This window comes from Gossypium arboreum, chromosome 1 (assembly GCF_025698485.1).
Source record: "Gossypium arboreum isolate Shixiya-1 chromosome 1, ASM2569848v2, whole genome shotgun sequence".
NCBI classification, from domain to species: domain Eukaryota; kingdom Viridiplantae; phylum Streptophyta; class Magnoliopsida; order Malvales; family Malvaceae; genus Gossypium; species Gossypium arboreum.
Genome location: NC_069070.1, coordinates 86043184 through 86068098, shown reverse-complemented (window position 1 = coordinate 86068098; position 24915 = coordinate 86043184).

Sequence of the window (24915 nt, the reverse complement as noted above, 5' to 3'; positions counted from 1 at the left end):
ACAAAAGCGTCTATAATACGGCTAAGCCTAAAAGCTTCTAACCTCGGATACATTCTTGGGCGATTTCCAATCAACGATCGCAGAAATCTTGCTTGGATCCACCGAATACCATCACGAGACTATATGCCCCAAAATCCGACTTCACGAAGCGAACTCACTTTTACTAAACTTGGCAAGCAGTTTCTTTTCTCTCAAGATTTGCAATATAGTTCTCAAGTGTTCGGCATGTTCAGGACTCATCTCGAGAATAAATTAAAATGTCATCTATAAACACTACTACAAACTTATCCAAATATGGCGGAAGATCCGATTCATTAAGTCCATAAATATAGCTGGAGCATTTGTTAACCGAAAGGCATCACAAGAAACTCATAATGTCCATACCTTGTCCTAAAGGCGGTTTTCGACATCGACTCCTTAACTCTCAATTTGGTAGTAACCGGACCTCAAATCAATCTTTGAAAACACTTGTGGCCCCTTTAAGCGATCGAATAAATCATCAATCCTCGACAGCAGGTACTTGTTCTTTATAGTCACCTTATTAAGTCGGCGGTAATCAATGCAAAGTCTCATTGAACCATCCTTCTTCTTTACGAATAATACTGAGAGCACCCAGGGAGAGAAACTCGGTCTCACAAATCCCTTGTGCATTAACTCCTGCAATCGAGCCTTCAATTCTTTTAATTGATCGAGCCATTCTATATGGAGCAATCGAGATCGGTGCGGTGCGGCAACAAATCAATGGCAAAATCTATCTCTGTTCGGAGGCAACCAGGCAATTCCTCGGAAATACATCCGAAACTCACAGACTATCAGATCTGATTCAAATTTCAGTTGAGGCAACTCAATATTCATTACATAAGCGGATAAGCTTCACACCCTTTTCTCATGTATTTACGTGCGGACATGTGCGAAATCACCATAGGCAATTTATTTGATTCATCTGTTTCAACCCACGAATTTCTCCATTTTCACATTTCAACTCTAGTGTCTTTTGTTTACAATCTACCTTAGTATCATACAATGTTAACGGTCCATTCCCAAGATAACGTCAAACTCACCAAATGGTATGACATCAAGTTGGTAGGAAAGCAGTGACCTTGAATCATTAATGGGCAATTCTTGCAAACCTTGTCAACTAGCACATATTGGCCTAAGGGGTTCGACACTTTAATCGTAAACTCGATAAATTCAACAGCAACTTTTATTGGATACTAAATTCATGCAAATATAGGAATGAGTGGACCGGGATCAATCAATGCAATAACAATAGTATCATAGAGAAAATGTACCGATAATAACATCGGAGATGATGCATCTTCTCGAACGCACGTATAGCATAAGCTCTAGCAGTGCTCTAGCTTACGATCTTGCCGTTAAATCTTTCATCACAGTTTACTACTAGTCCCACCTCCAGTATTTCTCGGTGGTCTACCTCTACTAGCGGTGGTATTACATCTAGCACTCTGAAATCTTTCTTCTTTAACTTTCTCCGGACAATCTCTAATAAAATGCTCATGAGAACCGCTTTTGAAACAAGCTCGCTCGATCCCCAACACTCACCATAATGTTGCTCGCCACATTCTTGACACTCGGGCTTTCTAGGTCGACATTACCCACACTTGCCACCAAGTAGCTTGAGCTTTAGACCCGAATATGCTCTACCACGATCTCTGTGTGAATCCCCAATTGAAGCTGTCATTCGAGGGTTTGTCTCTTTGGACCTCTTTGGTTGAGATTGAAATGGCTTGCTTATCTGTCTTTTTCGACATCTCGGGCCTCAATAGCGACTTTTCTTCTTTCTTTGTTCAATTCTTGACTTTAAGAGCTCGATCAACCAATACTACAAATTCTTTCAACTCCAAAATTCCTACAAGCACTTTAATGTCCTCATTCAGCCCATCTTCAAATCTTCTACACATAATGGCCTCGGTGGACACACATTCACAGGCATACTTCTGAGTCTTACAAATTCGCGTTCATACTCGCTCTGAGACATTTTCCCTGCTTCAATTCAAGGAACTCCTTCGTTTTGATCAATAAATCGTTGACTTATGTATTTCTTTCTAAATTCTTCTGGAAGAAATCCCAAGTAACTTTTCTTTTGGCACCATTGCAACCAAAGTCTTCCACCGGTGGTAAGCCAAATCTCTCAAAAGTGATCTGACACTTTAAGCATTCCTCGGTGTACATGAGAGCTCATCAAATACACGGGTAGAATTTTCAAGCCGAATTCCGCTTTCTCGGGATCATCATTGACCTTTGCTCTAAACTCTTCTGACCCTTGTTTTGAATCTTGTCAACCGGAGGCTTGTTCATTCTTACCAAATCTATACCTTGAGCATTCTGAGGAATCGTCGAGGTATAGGAGGGTGGAGGAGGTTGAGCATTTGGATTTGCTCGAATAAATTGATATACCAATTGTTCATCATTTGGAGAAAGGCATCCGAGCCTCATCTCCTTGTCTCAATGTCTCAGGTCTACTTTCCAGGTAGCGGTCCCTTGTGCGGGGCCGGCGCATTACTTACAGACATCATCACCGCAGAGTTCCTTCAGGATCCATTACTATATTAAAACAAGACACGATTTAGAATAATCGAGTCACCACACTATCACATTATTTTTATGGCATGTATAGCTATACCTTTACACACACTTTATTAGTCCGAGAACCGACTAAACCATAGCTCGATACCACTAAATGTAACACCCTTACCCGTTACAAATCGGCAGGAGCAGATATAAGGTATTACCGAACATAACACATACCATTAAACATAATCGAGATGTAAATATGTCATCCAATTTGATAGTGCATCGTATAACATATGTCTTGAACAATATTAGCCCACTTTAATGGCTTGTACAAAGTATCGGTCGAATCTTGTAACTAATATTTTAACCTAGACAAATATGACACGTAACAAAATAATTAAGCCTACTATACATGCCATAATTCAAAGCGTTTAGTTCAAATACCCTAGAGTATGATAGTGCGGATAGATCTTCACGATCCTTAACTCTGAGCAAGCGAAGAACACTATAAGACAAAAGAGAGAAACAAAGTAAGCTTATAGCTTAGTAAGTAAGTATGTAAATACTAATTAAAGAATCTAACATGTTTACACAACAATTCAAGTTTATCTACTTTAACTTCACTATTCATTCCACTTTGATTTAGCTCTCTCTCTGCATCATATTCACTAAATAAATCATAACTCGGGTTACAAAACTCGAAATTCAAATCCGTAAAATTTCCCTGAATCTAGACTCATAAAGCTTTTTGCTAATTTTTTTCTATAATTTTGGTTCAGCCGATTAGTACAGTTTATTAGTTAAAGTTTCCCTGTTACACAGCTCGACTGATCTGACCTCTGTTCACTACGAATTGAATATCTCTCAGTACACAATTCAAACAACCCTGAGGTCTGTTTCATTTAAAACTAGTCTCAATAAGGAATTTAGGCATGTAAACTATATTTCTTAATTTTCCTTGTACAATTTTTAATGATTTTTCAAAGTTGGAGCAGGGGATCACGTATTCATCTGAGCAAGTCACATACAATTAAATATCTCAAAATATAGAACTCCTTTGCTTGCTCTGTTTCTTTTATATGAAAGTAGACTCATTAAACTTTAATTTCACATCTCATTCAACCTCTAATTATATTCCTCCTATTTTTGGTGATTTTTCAAAATCACGTCATCGCTACCATCTAAAAGCAGTTTTAATGCTAATTTCACTCTTTCACACATTCTTTATGCTAACCTCATTTTATCTTATATATGTATATACCACAAATCATTTTCACCACATTTCATTCACCATAAGTGTAGGTCCAAACCACAATATCACCACAAAACCATCTCGTTGAACAATTCGGATCAATCCTCGATATTTAATGGTTTGACACAGCTCCACCATCATACTTCGTTTAGTTCGGCTCTCTTGTACACATGGTGAACACTTAGTACCACTCATGCGACCCAACCGATTTGTCTCGTAGCTCTCTTGTCTACATGGTGTCCTTCACTTGGAATCACGCATGCGACCTAGCTACATTTATCTTTCACGTAGCTCTCTTGTCTACATGGTGTCCTTCACTTGGAATCACGCATGCGACCTAGCTACATTTATCTTTCACGTAGCTCTCTTGTCTACATGGGATACATCTCGTATCACACATGTGACCTAGCTACTACTGAGGTGTCTCGTAGCTTTCTTGTACACATGATGTGCACTCGGCATCATACATGTGACCTAGCTACGCTCCTCTATTTCATTCGATCTCTCCGAATGTTCAACAGGATCTCTCTATATTTATTTCCATTCTTCCAATAGTCGATTTATATTTTAACATCAGCTAGTATATTTATATAATAGGCTGAAATATAAGAATGTACATGAAATTATTGTAATATTTACATACAAACTTACCTTGGTGCAAAATGTGGAAATTTTGCAATTTAGTCCAAAACTTTTTCCTTCCCTGATTCGAGATCAATTCGCGTCTTTCTTGATCTATAATAACAAATTTAGCTCATTTAATACTCATACTATTTATTTCAATCCAAAAATCACATCATGGAAAAATTACATTTTGCCCCTAACTTTTCAAAATTACAATTTTGCCCCTAGGCTCGGAATTTAATTTCAGCCCTTATTCTTATATTTTATGATATGCTGAACATTTTCTCTTCTACAACAACATCAAATTCTCACTCTATCATATAGTTATGAACAATAGGTATTTTTACCGATTATCTTGCTTTTACTCGTTTTCACTTAAAACCGAGTAGCACAAGTTATTTAACATAATTTAAAACCTCATATTCTATCATAAAACATCAAAATACACAAATTTCACCTATGGGTATTTTTCCAAATGTGAACCCTAGGTTAAATTATTACTAGCATAAGCTTAATCGAGCTTAGGGATTCCAAAAGCGTAAAGAACATTAAAAGCGGGCTTGGAATCACTTACTAAGGAGCTTGAAAGTTGAAGAAACCCTAGCTATGGAGAGAGGGAGAATTCGGCAGCAACTAAGGAGGATGATGACCAATTTTGTGTTATTTTTCCCATTTTATTTCATTTAATATCCAAATGACCAAAATGCCCTCCTTACTAAACTTTCAAAAATTCCTTCCATGTCCTAATTTTGTCCATGAACTTAAAATTGGTCAAATTGCTATTTAAGACCTCCTAATTAATATTCCAAAACAATTTCATACTAAAAACTTCTGGGATGCAAATTTTGCAACTTATTCGATTTAGTCCCTACTTTCAATTTAAGCACTTTAGGCATAGAATTTCATCACGAAATTTTCACACAATCATGCAATCATATCATAAACCCCAAAATAATTATAAAACAATTATTTCTATCTCGGATTTGTGGTCACGAAACCACTATTCCGATTAGGCCCTAATTCGGGTTGTCACATACATCATATAACGTGTTTAGTAAACATACCATTTAGGCAAATTTAAGAGACCATACATATCAACAACAACAAGCCAAAACTCATGGCTAATATTCACAACACAAAACATACCATAATGACACTAGCCTATACATGCCATATACCATACATACAACTCTCAAAAGGGTACCAAAATAGATGTCCGATAGTGTGAATGAGTCACTGACGATTCCCGAATTCAAGCTAACTTATAACACTGTAAACCAGAGAACATTTCACACAGTAAGCTTTGAAGATTAGTAAGTTCGTACTAAATATAATCAACAATTTATATAATACAAACATTATCTAATAAACACTTAGTAGTTCTCAAAACATCCAGCAATTCTATTCCATCACAATTAATATGTTCATACTAATTCATCAAGTTTTGTGCACACAGTATCTTCTACCACATAGGTTTTGTACATACCTGAACTTTCCTGTATTTTTTCATTTTCATTCTCACCCCTTCTTCGAATACATTAATTCTTTCCGAAGTCTTTCCATGCTTTAAGAATTCGCACACTTAGTGCTTTAATGGTTAGCTAAAGCTAGAACGATCCCATACACTTAGTGCCATCTAAAATAACTGAAGCTATCTCGGTATCGCACACTTAGTGCCTCATGTAGCCGAAGTTATTCCATTTCGCACACTTAGTGCTATTTATAACTGAAACTATTTCAAATCGCACACTTAGTGCCGAACATAGTTGATTTATCATCTTACTCAAACCATACTGAAATATATATACAATTTATGCATTATCAAACATTAAAACATACTTGTAACATCATTTATCACGTACGAACTTACCTCGTACTCAGAATTGACGATTCGGATCGTTTACTCGATAATCTTCGATTTTCCTCGATCTAAATTTGAATTCCTCTTTTCTTGATCTATATGTATTCAAAATTAACCCTTTTATTCAAAAAATCATTCAATTCAATCCATATCCACATATTTAGGATATTTTACAAATTAGTCCTCATATTTTCACATTTTGATAATTTAGTCCCTAATTCAAAAAACCACAAAATACACAAAATCTCCTTTTACACATGTTAGGCTGAATGTTCATAGAGTTCATATAAGCCCACATATTTCGTTTATTTCACATTTTAGTCCCTAAATTTATAAATTTCACAATTTAGCCCATTTTACTCAAATTCATCAAAAATTCAAAGACAAAACATGTTAACCCAATACATATCTTTCATTTACTAACAACAAACTTCATAAAACTCATAATTTCATCAATGGCTCAACTCAAAATCATCAATAATTTCAGAAATTCAAACATGGGCTAGCTAGAACACTTAACAACGATCACAAAAACGTAAAAATCATCAAAAATCGAACAAAACTCATACCTTAATTGATGCTTGAACTAGCCGAACCCTAACTATCTCTTTTCCTTTTCTTTTTCCTTGTATTTTTGGCAATATGAGATGATAATGGCTTTGTTTCATGTTTTGTTTTAATTTAATTAACATTAATAAGCCATTTACATATTTAACCTTTTTTTATTTTCATTATAATTCCACTATCTCATGTTCATCTATGTCATTTAATCATAACCATGATCTATTTGCATCATAAGGACCTCTCATTTTAAGAGACATAGCAATTAAGCACTTTAACAAATAGAACACATCTTTTACATTTTACGCGATTAAGTCCTTTTTTAAAATTAAGCACACAATCGATCAAATTTTTATATGAAACTTTCACACATGCTTAACTAGGTATTGTAAACACAGAAAATAATATTTAAATATTTTTATAACTTGGATTTGTGGTTCCAAACCATTATTTCAACTGGGATCTAAACCGAGCAGTTACAACTCTCCCCCATAGGGATTTTCGTCCCCGAAAATCTTACCGTTGAACAGATTTGGATATTGTTGTTTCATAGCATCTTCAAGCACCCACGTAGCCTCTTCCACACCGTGTCGATGCCATATTACTTTTACCAATAGAATTTTCTTATTTCTCAATTCTTTAACTTCACGAGCTAAGATATGGATCGGTTTCTCTTTATAAGTCATATCAGACTGTATTTCAATATCGGACAGAGAAATCACATGCGAAGGATCTGATCTGTATCTTTGTAGCATTGATACATGAAATACGTTATGAACCTTTTCTATCTCTGATGGCAACAACAATCTATAAGCAACCGGCCTGATGCGCTCGATAATCTCATACAGCCCGATGAACCTCAGACTCAGCTTGTCTTTTCTGCCAAATCGAAGTGCTTTCTTCCATAGGGACACTTTTAGAAAGACTTTGTCGCCGTAAATTCAATCTCTTTTCATTTTAAGTTTGCATAAGATTTCTGACGATCAGAAGCTGCTTTCAGACTATCACGTATTACTTTCACTTTTTCTTCTGTTTCTCTAATCAAATCAACCCCGTGAATCTTATTCTCACTAAGGTATGTCCAATACAACAGTGTTCAACATTTTTAACTACATAAAGCTTCGTAAAGAGCCATTTTGATACTCGATTGAAAGCTATTATTATATGCAAATTCAATCAATGGCAAGTTTCGTTCCTACTTACCTTTAAACTCAAGAATACAAGACCTCAACATATCCTCGAGTATCTAAATAATTTGTTTGGATTGGCCATCTGTCTGTGGGTGAAAAGCAGTGCTAAAGTGTAGTTTCGTACCTAATGCATCTTGTAGTTTCTTCCAAAACCAAGATGTGAACCTCGGATCCTTGTCCGAAACAATAGAAATAGGTACTCCATGCAATCTCACAATCTGAGAAATGTACAACTTAATAAGCTTATCAAGTGAATAATTTGTCCGAACTGGAATGAAATGAGCTGATTTAGTCAATCTATCCACAACAACCCAGATTGCATCTTTCTTACTCGGTGACAGAGGTAAACCCGATATAAAATCCATCGTGATTTTGTCCCGTTTCCACTCAGGAATCATAATCGGTTGAAGTAACCCAGACGAAACCTGATGTTCAGCTTTAATTTGTTGACAAATTAAGCATTTCGAAACAAATTTCGAGATATCTCGTTTCATACCATGCCACCAATAAAGTTGTTTCAGCTCATTATACATTTTAGTACTACCCGGATGAACAGATAACTGACTGCTATGAGCTTCATTTAAAATCATCTGAATCAACTGAATTTCTTAGAACTCATATTTGGTCTCTGAATCTCAAACAACCTTCAGCATCAACTCAAAATTCTAAATCAGTATTCAAATCACACTGAGCCCGTTTTGCTAACAATTCATTATCAACCTTCTGAGCTTCGTAAATTAGTTGAATAAATAACAGTTTTGTTTTCAACTCAGCTAAAACCGAACCATCATTAGACAAAGTTAACTGAGTATTCATCGCACGCAATGCAAACAATGATTTTCGACTTAGAGCATCAGCAACAACTTTGGCCTTTCCTGGATGGTAGTCAATTACAAGCTCATAGTCTTTTAACAAATCTAACCATATTCGTTGTTGCAGATTCAAATCTTTCTGAGTCATTAGATATTTCAAACTTTTCTGATCAAAAAATACGTGGAATTTTTCACCTAACAAATAGTGGCGCCAAATCTTCAAAGCAAATACAATCGCATCTAACTTAAGGTCGTGCATCGAATAGTTCTTTTCGTTCAGCTTCAATTGTCTCGAGGTATAAGCTATGACTTTGCCTTCCTGCATCAAAACATAGACTAGACTATTCAATGAAGCATCACTGTAGATCACAAATTCTTTATCTGATTCTGGTTGTACTAACACTAGACCTTCAATCAATAGAGCTTTCAACTGATCAAAGCGTTTCTAACAATTTTCGGACCATTCAAACTTCACATCTTTCTGAAGCAGTTTCGTCAATAGAGTCGCTATCATTGAAAAGCCTTTTACGAACCGTCAATAATAACCAGCAAGTCCCAAAAAATTACAGACTTCAAAAACATTTCTCGGAGGCTTCAAATCCAAAATAGCCGAAATCTTGCTCGAATCGACTCGGATATCAGATGCCGACACAATATGTCCTAGAAAATCGAGTTCTCGTAACCAAAATTCACATTTGCTAAACTTCGCATATAACTGCTTATCTCGCAAAGTTTGTAGCACTATTCTCAGATGTTCAGCATGCTCAATTTCATCACGCGAATAAATCAAAATGTCATCAATGACTACAAAGACAAATAGATCTAAATAAGGTCTGAAAATTCTGTTCATCAAATCCATAAAAACTGCAAGTGCATTTGTTAATCCGAAAGGCTTAACTAAAAACTCATAATGTCAATACCTCGTTTGGAAAGCATTTTTCAGAATATTTGAATCTTTTACTCTCAAGTGATAGTATCCCGATCTTAGATCTATTTTTGAAATCGCAGTAGCTCCTTTTAACTGATCAAACAAATCATCAATCCGACGCAAAGGATATTTGTTCTTGATAGTCACTTTATTCAACTGAAGATAATCAATGCACATTCTCATTGTGTCGTCTTTCTTTTTCACAAACAAAACAAGAGCACCCCAATGTGAAAAACTCGGCCTTGCGAATCCTCTATCAGTCAACTCTTGCAACTGAGACTTTAATTCTTTTAACTCGTTCGGTGCCATTCTATACAGAGCTATCGAAATTGGAATAGTCCCTGGCATTAATTCAATACCAAATTCAACCTCTCGAATCAATGGTAAACCCGATAACTCATCAGGAAACACATCTGGATATTCACAAACAACTGGCACTGATTCAATCTTCTTTTCAGTCACTTTCATATTAGGCACATAAGCTAAATAAGCTTCGCAACCCTTTCTCACATATTTTTGAGCTAACATCATTGAAATCACAGCTGGCAATCCATTCAAAACATCTGATTTAATTCAAATAATCTCATTACTCTATCATCTCATATCAATCATCTTCCTTTAGCAATTCACAACAGCATCATGCAATGTTAGCCAATCCATACCCAGGATTATGTCAAACTCATCAAATGGTAACAAAATCCATACCCAGGATTATGTCAAACTCATCAAATGGTAACAACATCAAATCAGCCGAAAAGCAATTACCCCGAATTATCAATGGACATGTAACACCCCTAACCCGTATCCGTCGCCGGACTAGGGTTAAAGGCATTACTGGAAAAATCAAAACATTTTACGAACATTTCATATACATCATCCACAATCATAATGAAACATTACTATAAAGTCCCTTATATAGGTCATCGAGACCTTAAGCATGCATTAGAAAGGGGTCGGGATTAAACCGAGCTCATACAAAATTTTTCAAAACTTATACATTTTTCAAAGTTGTATAGGTCACACGCCTGTGTGAATAGACCGTGTGCCTCACACGGCTTTAGACACGCCCGTGTGTCTAGGCCGTGTCAAAACAGGGCATACATACTGACTTAATCACACGGCCACAAGACATGCCCATATGCCTTGGCCGTGGTCGAAACTGACTTGGGTCACATGGCTAGCCACACGCCCGTGTGCCATGGCCGTGCTCAAGACTGACTTAAAATCGTAGGGTACCCCAAGGGATACACAGTCGTGCAATATGACCGTGTGTCACACACAGCTAAGACACACGCCTGTGTCTTTGCCCATGTGGACCAAAATAGGCCATTTGAAAAGCCAATTTTCCACCCAATTTGAGTCAAACCTACAAGCATCAAACCAAACACATTTGCACTATAATATCAGCCAATTTCAATACCAAAACTTACATCATTCATGCCATATTATAATCAACCAAAATCAATTCTCAATTTACCAACCAAATCATGCCAATTCTATACCAAAATCATACCAAAATATATGTTTCAATACTTCAAATTTACATCATTTAATCTCATAACCAAAACTTACCACTTTATCAAACAAACATATACCAATACTTATCAACATGACTAATTTCCATAGCCATTCAAAACACATCATATTAATCATATTGCATCACATATTTCATACCAATATCTCATTCATATACACAACCATAATCAAGCCAAATCACATGGCTAGATATATACATCACAAAACATATTCACATACTTCTAGCCTATACATGCCATACTTCACTATTTACACTTTCAAAAGGTACCAAAATAAAGTCGATAGTGTGGTGATGATCCTTGACGGTTCCCGAGCTTTCGATAGCTTCAATATCTATAAAATAATGCAAATACACACAAAGTAAGCCTTCAAAAGCTTAGTAAGCCATATACAAATAAACTTAACATTCAAAGCATGAAAGCATCATCAAATTACATATAATCCATTGCAAAATACTATCTCAAACCTCAGTGTTCATATACATTTCACATATTCCAAATTCTTTAGTACATATAATTACCTTTCTTCATCAAATATGATACTCATTTCAAATGTACCTGAATCAGATACATGTTCACATAATAATTCATTTACTCAAAATGCCCGTTGAGCAGTTTAGAATCATAAGGATACACAGATAGCTCAAAAATCTCGTACAATGCTAACATCCCAGACGTGGTCTTACATGTAATCAAATATCGATGCCACTGTCCCAGACAGGGTCATACACGAAATCACATATGATGCCAACGTCCTAGATGTGGTCTTACACGTAAATCATAAGTCGATGCCAACATCCTAGACATGGTCTTACACGAAAACACATATTGAATCCTATGTCATGACATATGTATCCTAACTATTCCTAAGGTTCGTACGGGGCTTTTCGGACGTCGAAACTTTGTCGATACTTTCTCAGATATCTCATATTCAATTCAATAAGCCATTCATTATTTTCCAAAAGCATATAAATTTAATTAATTCAATTCAAACACATTTATTTGTATATAGACTTACCTCGTATGGATTCGGATAGACGGAATCGACTATGACTTTTGACTTTCCCCGATAATTTTGTTTTCTTTAGTTCTTGATCTAAACATATTTAAATTTAACTCTTTTATTCACCTAATCATTCAAATCAATCCACAAACACACATTTAGGGCATTTTACAAATTAGCCCTTACATTTTCACATTTTAACACTTTAGTCCTAAATTCATAAAATTACAAAATTCACCAAATTTTCTTTTTTACAAGCTTATCTGAATTTTCAAAGAACTCATATAAGCCCAAATATTTCATTTATTTCACATTTTAGTTCCTCAAAATCTTATTTTTATAAATTAGTCCAAATTACTCAAATTTATCAAAATTTCAAAGACAAAACATGTTAACCCAATATCAAGCTTTCACATACTATCATCAAACTTCATAAAACTCATAATTTCATCAATGGCATATTTCAAAATCATCAACAATTTCCAAAATTCAGACATGGGCTTGATAGTGCACTAAGCAACGATCATAAAAATGTAGAAATTATCAAAAACTAAACTAAATGTAACACCCCTACTCGTATCCATCGCCAGAATAGAGTGTAAGGTATTACCAAAGAGTACAGAACACTTACAGATAATTTAAATCATTTATCATTCAAATACCAAGATTGATTATAAAATTTCCTTTAATGGACCCTTGAGGTCTAAATCATGCATTAGGTTCGGGTCGGGACTAAATCAGAGTTGTATGAAATTTTTCACAAAATCCCAAAATTTTTCTCATTTACAAGGGTCACACGCCCGTGTGGTGTGACCGTGTGGCTCACATAGTCGTGTCTTTGGGGCGTGTAACTCTTTAACTTGCATCTATGAAGAAATTCGGATCACGCAGCCTTAGTACACGCCCGTGTTGCCAAGCCGTGTGTCACACACAGTTATGACACATGTTCGTGTGTCTACCCGTATGGACAAAAATTAGGCTATTTTCTAGCCATATTTCTCACTCTTTTGATCCTTTATCTTCACTCACATTTATTACATACAAAAGCCAATTTAGGATATTCAACTGAGCCTTACACTTAATGCCATTTGTTAGTCGTACACTTCATGTAAATAACAAGAAACATATATGGACTCAATTCCCATCAAATTTCTCTTGTACTTATACTTTTTCACATTATATATTCATATAACATATAACAATCATACCTTTGTATTTCATATACAGATTCATAACAATTTTTCTTGGTTTCGAAGTACTTCATATTTGAGTTTTACTCATCAAATTATTTGAAACATCATCTTTACACATATAGTGTGCTTGAGGTGCACAATTCTATAATTATAAATGAACACATTTATCAAACATATTCCATGTTTTTATATATATCGAGTTTCATATTTCCATGTATCAATTACAATCACTTCCTCGTATTTCAGAAAAATACGTGTAACAATTCATAAATATGCAATTCACTAACTCTTCCTGCCAATCACGATTTAAATTGACAAATCACTTATTGAGCCCAATTTCAATGTTCACTAAAATCTATCATATAAATTTGGATGTACATATTCATCAATAAATTCCATGTACAGATATCATCATCTCATATTTCCACATACATTTACTTTCCACATTTATGAATTCAAATAGCATATACAAGACATACCAATGTATTTCAAGTACGTTTTCACGATATTTCATTTCGAATTCAGATTATTTCATAATAGAACTTTTCTCATTAACTCATTTGCAATACCAATTCATACGGATAATACAATCAAGGTGTAGAAACATATATCACAAATGAACTCATTCATCAACCAAGTTTTATACTCATGTCTCATCAACTCGTATTTCCTTATGTCACATAATTCCATGTAATACTTACCAAACTTTGTCAAATTAGTAAACATCTTACGAAATTGGTTTGCACCTGTATGCATTGAATTTCACTAATAATCACTGATGTCATAGCATAGCTATGGTCTTTTCACTAGAATGTCATAGCTCAGCTATGGTCTTACCTCTTCACTATCATTATGCCATGGTGAAACCATGGACTTATCCGTCAATTCGTCACTTTTTACTAAAATGCCATAGCCCGGCTATAGTCTTACATCTTATACACATATCACACCGATGTCATATCCCAGATATGATCTTATACAGAAATCACTTGTCACTTGTAGCCGAAGCTACCACTATTCACTGATCAGGTAGCCGAAGCTACCACATTTCACTGATCAGGTAGTCGAAGCTATCACTTATCACTTTCATTTGTCATTGATCAGATAAGTGTTCACTTGTCCTTGATCAGATAAGTGTAGCCGAAGCTATCAATTATCACTTTCACTTATCCTTGATCAGATAAGTGTAGCCCAAGCTATCACTTATCACTTGTTACCATGGTCCAACCATGGTCTTTTCCTTCAATTCATCTTGTTACTGAACCGAAGTGCTCAATTTGATCATTTATTCAATTTTCATGCTTTTACATTATTCACGATTTTATCATCAATACATATGAAATGACACATCATGAAATTCATAAAATTAACAAATGATCACTAAAATTTAGCCATATAAACTCACAAGTTCAATTTTTGTATTATAACGATAATCATAATTTCATAATAAATATTCCAAAGAAAACATTATATCATTTCTAATTCAACACTTATCGATTATAATCGGGCATGTGATCAATTTATACATGATTCATTCATATATTTTTCCTCCTCCTCCTCTCCATCCACATCCTTAGTATAAATAACACACTTGTAAGTAACATTATCCATAATTTTTGTAACACCCCGTACCCGAGTCCGCTGCCGGAGTCGGTCACGAGGGGTTAACGGCTTAAACCATTCACTTTTGCAGTCCATTTTAAAAATTTTCCAGGCAGTTGGCTAACTGCGTCACTGTCACTTTAAAAATCATATCTTGAGTTCCAAAACTCGAAAACCAGTTTCGTAATTTTTCCCTGAAACTAGACTCATATATGTATCTACAAATTTGTTTCTAGAATTTTTTGTTGGGCCAATTAGTACAGTTTATTAGTTAAATTCTCCACTGTTACAGGGTGCGACTACACTGACCTTCATGCATTACGACCTGAATATCTCCCTGTACAGGGATTCAATACTGATGCCGTTTGTTTCTATAGAAACTAGACCCAAAGAGGAATCTATACATATATGGCATGACTCCTAATTATCTCTGGTTAATTTACAATGAATTTCCAAAGTCAGAACAGGGAATCCAGAAACCGTTCTGGCCCTGTTTCACGAAAACCTAAATATCTCTTAACATACAACTCATATGACCGTTTCGTTTCTTCCATATGAAAGTAGATTCATCAAGGTTCATTTACATAATTTATTCATTATTTAATTACATTCCTACTATTTTTAGTGATTTTTCACATCCACATCACTGCAGCTGTCAACCTCTGTCCTTAAGGTAGATTTTACCTACTTCATAATTTCCTTGATTCAACTAGCCCTTTTAGCATACATGGCACAAAAGATGTTCACGATTAACCATTCCAAGGGCTAATCGATTCCAAACATTACCACATCTCTTAGTGAACAACATACAAAATGATTATGATACCATGCCAAAGTGTATACAAGCCATTTTCGCATGGCTAAAAGTTTACATACCAAATTTTCAACAAAACATATTAGCCTATACATGCCAAAATGTTCTCCTAGACCCACTAAGAAGAAAGTACCAAAAGTTGCTAGCCGGTGTGATGACTTTGACGACGGTCCCGAGCACACCAAAATGGATCAAGAACCTAGATAAGCAACAAACAAGCACACCAAATGAGTACATAACTCAGTAAGTCATAAGCACTACTCTACCGTCCAACAATAATAATCATAAGTGAAAACAAATAACACAAAATCATTTTTTCCAAATCATAACAACTATGCTACAATTTCTTAAATTCTTGGTTCGATCTCATGCCAAGTACTTCAATTAAATCAATGCCAAGTCAGCCCAATCAATGTAGACCCGTTTCCTCAAGTTTGGAACAACGATGCACTAGATAAATTTATGCATACACCGCACAACCTCAAATTCGATATTTAGTTAATAGCTCAATCACTTACCTCATTCATCACAATTTATACCAACAACCAAACGTTGCACACATAGTGCTTATTATGTTCGCACACATAGTGCCATAGTAAATCACACACATAGTGCTATAGTAAATCGCACACATAGTGCCATAGTAAATCGCACACATAGTGCATTTGAGATTCCCTCATGCTTCAACCTCCCAATCGGCACACATAGTGCCACATAATTTTTGCACACATTGTGCCCTATGTCGATTCATCATGGTAAAGCAATTTACTAAATTCAAATTGTACATATGGTCATATTAATAAGTAGGAGAATCACTCAAAAATATCTATCAAGGAGTTCTCACAACAAGTGCTTAAGGACTTACCTTGCGTTGAGTATAACGGTTCCGACCGGCTACTCGATGTCCTTGGCTTTGCCCTTGCTTGTTTCCCTTCTTTAACTTCTCGGGCTTAATAAATAAATAAACTAGTTTAATCATCTTGCTATACATTTATAATTCAATTACACATGCATATGTATATTTGTATATTCGCAACCCTCTTACTAATTACCCATTTAGTCGATTATATACATGATTAAAGGTAACATCACGAATGGGCATACTTATATATATATACACACCTGAATGTGCACCAAAAATTTGACTCAACATCACCTACATACTCACTTTGATGGCCGAATATATATATACATGTATAGTGTCATCTATAACATCATCTAAACACCTAAATTCTTCTCATGCACACTTGATCAACTTTTTCCCAATCTAGCATAGCTTCACCTCCATTTGTGATATCATATAAATTTGCATGTTGCTACATTTCTTAAGTTCAACATCTTTATGCCCATTATAGCCACTCCCATAATCAAATTCTAAAATCGGCAACATCCCTTTCAACTATGTTAGCAGAATACTCATCCCTTCTTAGTCCCAACTTCGGCACCTCCAACAAAATGACTTAACATCTTCACTTTCATGCTAACATAACAAGCAACTTAGTTCATCCATACAACTAACATGTTAATAGCATCAAGGTATCAACTAAAATTTTAAGCTTCTTGTCAATTCCAACTCTCCAACAACCCCAAATCCAACCATGGGATAGATAGAATTCAAACTAACAACCAAAAATATACATGAATTTAAAGGAATAACTTCAACATACCTCAACTTAGATACTAGTATGGCCGACTTCTCCAAAGCTTTTCTTTTTCTTTCACTTGGTTTTTCGGCTAAAGGGTAGCAAGGATGAACACCCTTTTTTTTGTTCATTTTCTTATCATTAATCTTTATTTTTCCTCTATTTTAATTGCTTACCAACATTAAATAATAATAACAACATAATCTTGGAAGAATGAAGCCATGCTTGGCGGCCACTCAACATAGTTTGGGGCATTTTGACATGCAAACCCAACTTTTCATATTTCAATACTATTTGGTCCTCACTTATTTACCTATCAAATTTTCTAAGTCTCTCAACTAAATCCTTTCGAGCAAGATTCACATTCCTAAGATAAAAATTAAAACATCAAATTTTTATACAAGTACTACCACACATATAAGGTATGCAAATAAAATTTTAACTAAATTTTATGACTCGGTTTTGTGGTCCCGAAACCACATTCCGACTAGGGTCAAATTAGGGCTGTTACAATTTTCACTATTTACTTATGTGAATATTCAAGCTATCCATCTGCTTCATAGTCACTAAATTATTTTTATCTCTAACTACAGAACTCCAAATTAAGATCCGGTAATTTTCCCTAAAACTAGACTCACATATATTCTTACCATAAAATTTTTAGAATTTTTGGTTTAACCAATAAGTACAGTTTATTCTTTAAAATCACCCCTGTTTTGCTGTCTGATAGTTCTGACCCTTCTTCACTAAAAATTAATTATCTCCTTGTACAAGATTCGAATGATGTTCTCATTTATTTCTCTTGAAAATAGACTCATCCAGAATTCTAAACATATAAATTTAAGCCCATAATTAGTTTTATCCAATTTTTTATGATTTTCCAATGTCAAAATAGGGGAACCCAAAATCATTCTGACCTTGTCTCAAACAAATTATTATATCTTATGATTTAAAATTTCATTGCTTTCATAGTTTCTTCTATAAGAAACTAGACTCAATAACATTTAATTTCGTATTTTATTCATCCTCTAATTCGATTTCTACGATTTTTGGTAATTTTTCAAATTAGACTACTGCTGCTGTCCAAAACAGTTTGAGTGCAAAATGTTGATTTCCATTTTGCCCCAAATTTCACAGTTCATACAATTCAATCCTTGCTCAATTAACCCCTCAATTGAGCCAATTTTTCTCAATTAATAATTTATTCTATCTTTTTAAACTACTTCATAACCCTTGAAAATTAGAACTTTAGCACTAGACCTTATCTCCAAACTCTTTCACAATTAGGTCCTAAAATCAATTTCCATCAATTTTACTTGATAAAATCATCATATATCAAAATTAAAGCTTCAATTCTATGTTTATTCATCATATGCTTCCAGCACTAATCCATAAAAACTTTAAAAATTAGCCATGGAATCAAAAACTAATGAAATAGTAAGTAGGACCCAATTGTAAAAGTCCAAAAACATAGAAATTTCAAGGAGAAAGCAAGAATTAAACTTACATGAAGCTAGAGTATGAAAACCAGCTTGAACCATCCTCCATGGCTGTTTTTCAGCTGATGAATATGAAGAGAAATGAACAGAATTCTAGATATTCCAATTTAGTCCCATTTTTATTTAGCTAATTTTGGCAATTTTCTAATTTTGCCCTTATTTCACCAATTTCCTGATTTTTCTCAGCTATTGCCGTCCAAAATATCTCATTTGGGCTTATTTACACTTTAGGTCCTTCCTCATTTGACAATTGAGCTATTTAATCCTTTTAGCAACTTTTACACATTTTCCAATTTAGTCCTTTTTATTTAATTAACCACCCAAACGTCAAAATTTTCTAACGAAATTTTAATACTACCTTATTGACACTCCGTAAATATTGATAAAAATATTTATAGCTCGGTTTATAACACCGAGATCTTGATACCTCTTTTTTTCAATTTTTTGACCAAATAAATCTTTATAAAACACAATTTACTATTTCAAAAATCTTTTAAAAACTACATTTGGCTCGTAAATATTAAATAATATAATCTACAAGTTCTTTTGTCGAATTTGATAGTCTCGAACCACTATTTCCGACATCGTTGAAATTTGGGCTATTACAACTCTCTCCCCTTTAAGAATTTTCGTCCTCGAATATTCCTTTGGTGGAGAAGTTCAAATATATATATATATATTTCACTAACTAATAGCATCACCAATTTTCAAGGCTGAAACATTAACTGCCACTTCTAAATCATATATCAGGTAATTCTTTTCATACAATTTTTAATTGTTTAAAAGTATAGACCATTACTTTGTCTTACTGCATCAAAACACAATTTACCCACTTAATGGTATATCACTGTAAATCAAAACTTTCTTACCCGATTTAAGTTGAACTGGAACTGATGATTTGGTCAACAGAACTTTCATCTTTGGTTAATGAATATCTTTCATGAATAAATCATATTTTCAATTCGGAGCTTTTACCCAATAGAAGTAGAAAGTAATATCATATGAATGTTTCCATCAAGTGTCCTCTCAAACATAATCGATTAGAATACCAAAGAAGGATAGAACAATACTGCTCATAGTTTCTCAATATTTTCAATAATTCCTTCTAATATCATAATCAAACAACCTTTCCATATAATTAAGAATCACATTTGAAAATGAACATTCACTAATATTTCTGAAAATAGCAGAACATGTAAAATACCCAGAAGAAATCATTGCATCATATTCAATTAACAATTGCTTTTAGATATTTTTATGACTTCATTACTACTCCACAGACTATTAAAGAAATCAATAATATCAAATTATTCAATTCACTAAAGGAACTAATTCAGAAGAAATTTTCCAGAAATTTCGTTTTGTGAATACCATACTTGAATAAATCGATTCCTCATGAATAACTTCTTTCTTAACAGTAATATTGCGTATTCTGAATAGTCTTCAAAATGAATGATCTGATATCTCAGTTATAATCATCTTTACTAACTAACCCATTCTTAGTTCTATCTTTGTTATTAATGATTTAGCCACTGAACTCTTTAATTTCACACTTGTAAACTTTATCAATATAAATCTGGTAAATTTCTCTATATAAAACTATACTTATGAGGGGGCAGAGCTCATAAAGTGTGACAGCCCTAAAGTGACCCTAGTCGGAAAGCGGTTTCGGGACCGCTAAACCGAGTCACCAAATTATTTGGATGTGATATTTATGGTATAAAATATGTGAATATGAATGTGCGAAAATCTTAAGCTTCGATTTAGTAAATTGCATGTGAATTTAGTCAAAAGGACTTGTGTGACACTTTTGAAATGTGATAGGCTAATCTACAAGGATCTAATAGTGCATGTAAACAAAAAGGAGGACTTGCATGTCAAATTCCCCCTTTTTAATTGCTAGTGGCTGGCCATGACAAAGGATGATGGGCAAAACATGTCATAGACATGTTTTGTTGGTGCATCATGGGTGGAAAAATAAATTAAAGAGCATGGGCAAAGAAAGAAAAAAATGGTCTCATCCATGCTCCCCCTCCCTTGCCGTGAATGGAAAAAGAAAACAAAGAAGAAAAAAAATGTTCATCCTTTGATTCATCTTTTGGCGAAAATTTGAAGGAAAAAGGGAAGAAGGGAGTGAAGCATTCGGCTATCCTAGGTCACTATTAAGGTAAGTTTGATGTTTTGCCATGAGATTCATGTATATTTTAGTAGTTAGCTTGAGTTCTAACTAGCCATGGTTCCAATCCTTACTATGTCATGGAGATGATATTCGGCTAAGGTAAGATTGTGTTGATATCATTTGCATGCTAAAAGTGAAGCTTTGTAATGGTGCATGTGATGGTGTATTGATGATGAATGTGTTATGGAAAGAAATCGGTCTTCCTAAGAATATATTTGTGAATGTTTATATTAGTAATAGCCGAAATTAAAGAGGTTTGATGTCTTGAACAAATGTTGATTATATGATTCGAAAATGAGATATGTCAATGATGAAGTATAATCGGCCATGGAGGTAGCTCATTTTGGAAGTGTGATTGTGGTATATTTTCTTTGTGATTGATTATAAAAAAATTTGGCTTAAGTGAGGTAATTGGTAAAAGATGTGTTTATGATGTGATACATATGTTCTCATAAGCTAAGTTATGTATATGTGATATCTTGCATATTGGTTGTTATGGTAAGGTTTGAGATATTGACGTATGAATATGTTTTGTTTGTGGTTCGGCAACTAATGGTTAAGTTGTTAAGTTACATGCTTGAGTAGTAAATATGTTAAGAATGGTTCTAAAATGTATATGGATGCCGTGTGATGGTGTTTGATTGGGAAGTAAATTGTTTAATTTAGCTCAAGAGCCTAGAGGGCAAAGTCGGATAAGGGAAAAGAGGAAGTAAACGAATAGCCGTGGATATCTAGTCGTCGACCACTTTCGAGGTAAGTTTTAAGCGATAAATCATTGAGTAAATTCAATCATAATAGGGCATAATGAGTTGATTTGATAAGATATGATGTGGCCATGATATGTCTTAAACCCAAATGGTAAGTTCATAAGTGTTTGGACTTGGAAATTTAAGAGCAAATTGTAATAAATTGCTTGGACAGCAGCAGTAAGGTGAATTTAGAAAATCACTATAAATTGTTGGTGTGGAATTATAGGCTGAATAAAATATGTAATCAAAGCTTAGTTGGTCTAGTTTCTTATAAAAGAGACCGTGGAAGCAAAGAAATTTCCTATAAAGAGATATTTAATGTTGTGCGGGACAGTGTCGGAATGACTCGAAATCCCTGTTCTGTTTTTGGAAAATCATTATAATTCGTACAAAAATGGTTATGAGATAAGATTTATATGCTTAGACTCCTTAATGAGTCTAGTTTCAAATGGAGTCAAATAGAACACATTATGAATTCTGTACAATGAAAAATTTGATTCGTAGTGAAGAGTGGTCAGATTAGTCAAACAGTGAAACAGGGAAACTTTAAGAAAAATCTGGTATTGATTGGCCAAACCTAAAATTCTGAAAATTTTATGGGTGGAAGATACATGAGTCTACATTCGGGAAAATTAACGGCAATTGATTTTGAGTTTTGTAGCTCCAGTTATAAACAACTTAGTGACTGTTGGTCAGAAAAACTGCTTGTAGTGAATATGTGATTTTATTGTAAACTTTGATGAAACTATTTGAGTTGCTTATAAGCTATTGCTGAAATTGATGTACAAGAAAATATGAAATATGTATGATATACATATATGTGTGATAAGGCCGAATGGCCAATGCGATGAATGTGAAAGTGTATGTATATGTGATAAGGCCTAATGGCCGATGTGATGAATGTGAAAGTGTATGTATATGTGATGAGGCCTAATGGCCGATGTGGTGAATGTGAAAGTGTATGTATATGTGATGATGTGAAAGTGTATGTATATGTGATGAGGCCTAATGGCCGATGTGGTGAATGTGAAAGTGTATGTATATGTGATGAGGCCTAATGGCCGATGTGGTGAATGTGAAAGTGTATGTATATGTGATAAGGCCTAATGGCCGATGTGGTGAATGTGAAAGTGTATGTATATGTGATAAAGCCTAATGGCTAATGTAAAATATATGTGTGATATGCATATGTGGTAAAGCCGAATGGCTAATGTGAATGTTGTAACATGTGATTAAATGTACATGAAACTTGGAATATGTTCCGGGTGAGACCCGATGACTACGTGTGGAGATTATGACCGGGTAAGACCCGATGACTACGTGTGGAGATTATGACCGGGTAAGACCCGATGACTACGTGTGGAGATTATGTCCGGGTAAGACTTCTTTTATAAGAATTGCTTATAAAAATACGCAATGCGAAAGGTTAAACAGGTATGTACTCCAAGCTTATATGTGAGCTTGATTTAAACTAAACCATAAGGTAGTTATGTGATGTATACGAGAGCAATCTATGAGACTATTCCTATGATTATGATGAGATGTGCATATTTGGATAAAGGGGTGGTATGCCCGAAGGAAGAGTGAAATAAAAATACGAACAACTATGTTATAACTTGATTGTTATCTGTTGACACTGCTTGAAACTTACTAAGCATTGTAATGCTTACTCCGTGTACTTTATTTCCTCTGTTTTATAGATCTCATTTGGAAGCTACAGGCTCGGGGATCGTCAGCAACTAGTCACACTATCACTATCCACTGTTTGGTACTGCTATGTTTTGGAATATCTTATGGCATGTATAGAATAGACTAGTAGTGAGAGGATATCTTGGTTAATGTATAGGACTACCCTTTTGGTGTAGGTCATGTACCCTTCGGTTTTGTGTAAATTCGGATAGCCATGCGAAAATGGCTTAGATATACTTTGATCATAGCATTATAATCGTTGTATGTTGTTTGTCAAGAGGTATGGAAATGTTGGTAACGGTTAGCCATGGGAATGGTCATTCATGATCACTTTTGGTATATGTATGACAAACTCTAGTTCATCCATGGAGGATCATGAAATAGGTAAAGTTTACCTTAAAAATAGATGCTGGTAGCAGCAGTGATGTGAATGTGAAAAATCACTAAAAATAGTATAAAGGGAATTAAATAGTGAATAAATTATGTAGTCGAACCTTGATGAATCTATTTTCGTAGGAAAGTAACGAAACAATCATATGAACAGTATGTTAAGAGATATTTAAGTTTTCGTGAGACAGGGCCAGAACGGTTTCTGGATTCCCTGTTCCGACTTTGGAAATTCATTGTAAATTATCCAGAGATAATTAGGAGTCATGCCATATATGTATAGATTTCTCTTTGAGTCTAGTTTCTAAATAAACAAATGGCATCAGTATTGAAGCCCTGTACAGGGAGATATCCAATTCATAACGCACGAAGGTCAGTGTAGTCGATCCTTGCAACAGGGGAGAATTTAACTAATAAACTGTACTAATTGGCCCAACCAATAATTCTAGAAAAAAATTTGTAGATGCATATATGAGTCTAGTTTCAGGGAAAAATTACGAAACTGGTTTTCGAGTTTTGGAACTCAAGATATGATTTTTAAAGTGATAGTGACGCAGTTAGCTAACTGCCTGGAAAATTTTTAAAATGGACTGTGAAAGTGAATGGTTTAAGCCGTTAACCCCTCGTGTCCGATTCCGGCAGCGGACTCGGGTACGGGGTGTTACAATTTTATTGGTATCAGAGCTACATTTTAGTCGATTCTAGGACTAACGTAGCACGCGTGAGTCTATTTATACATGCCATAAAGTGATAAAATGATAGTGTGATGATTTTTGACTATTAAAATGTGGTTGCTGTATTGTAATGAATCTTGATCCCGATCGAGCTGTAGAAAGCTTCTGACTATGAGAATTTGTGA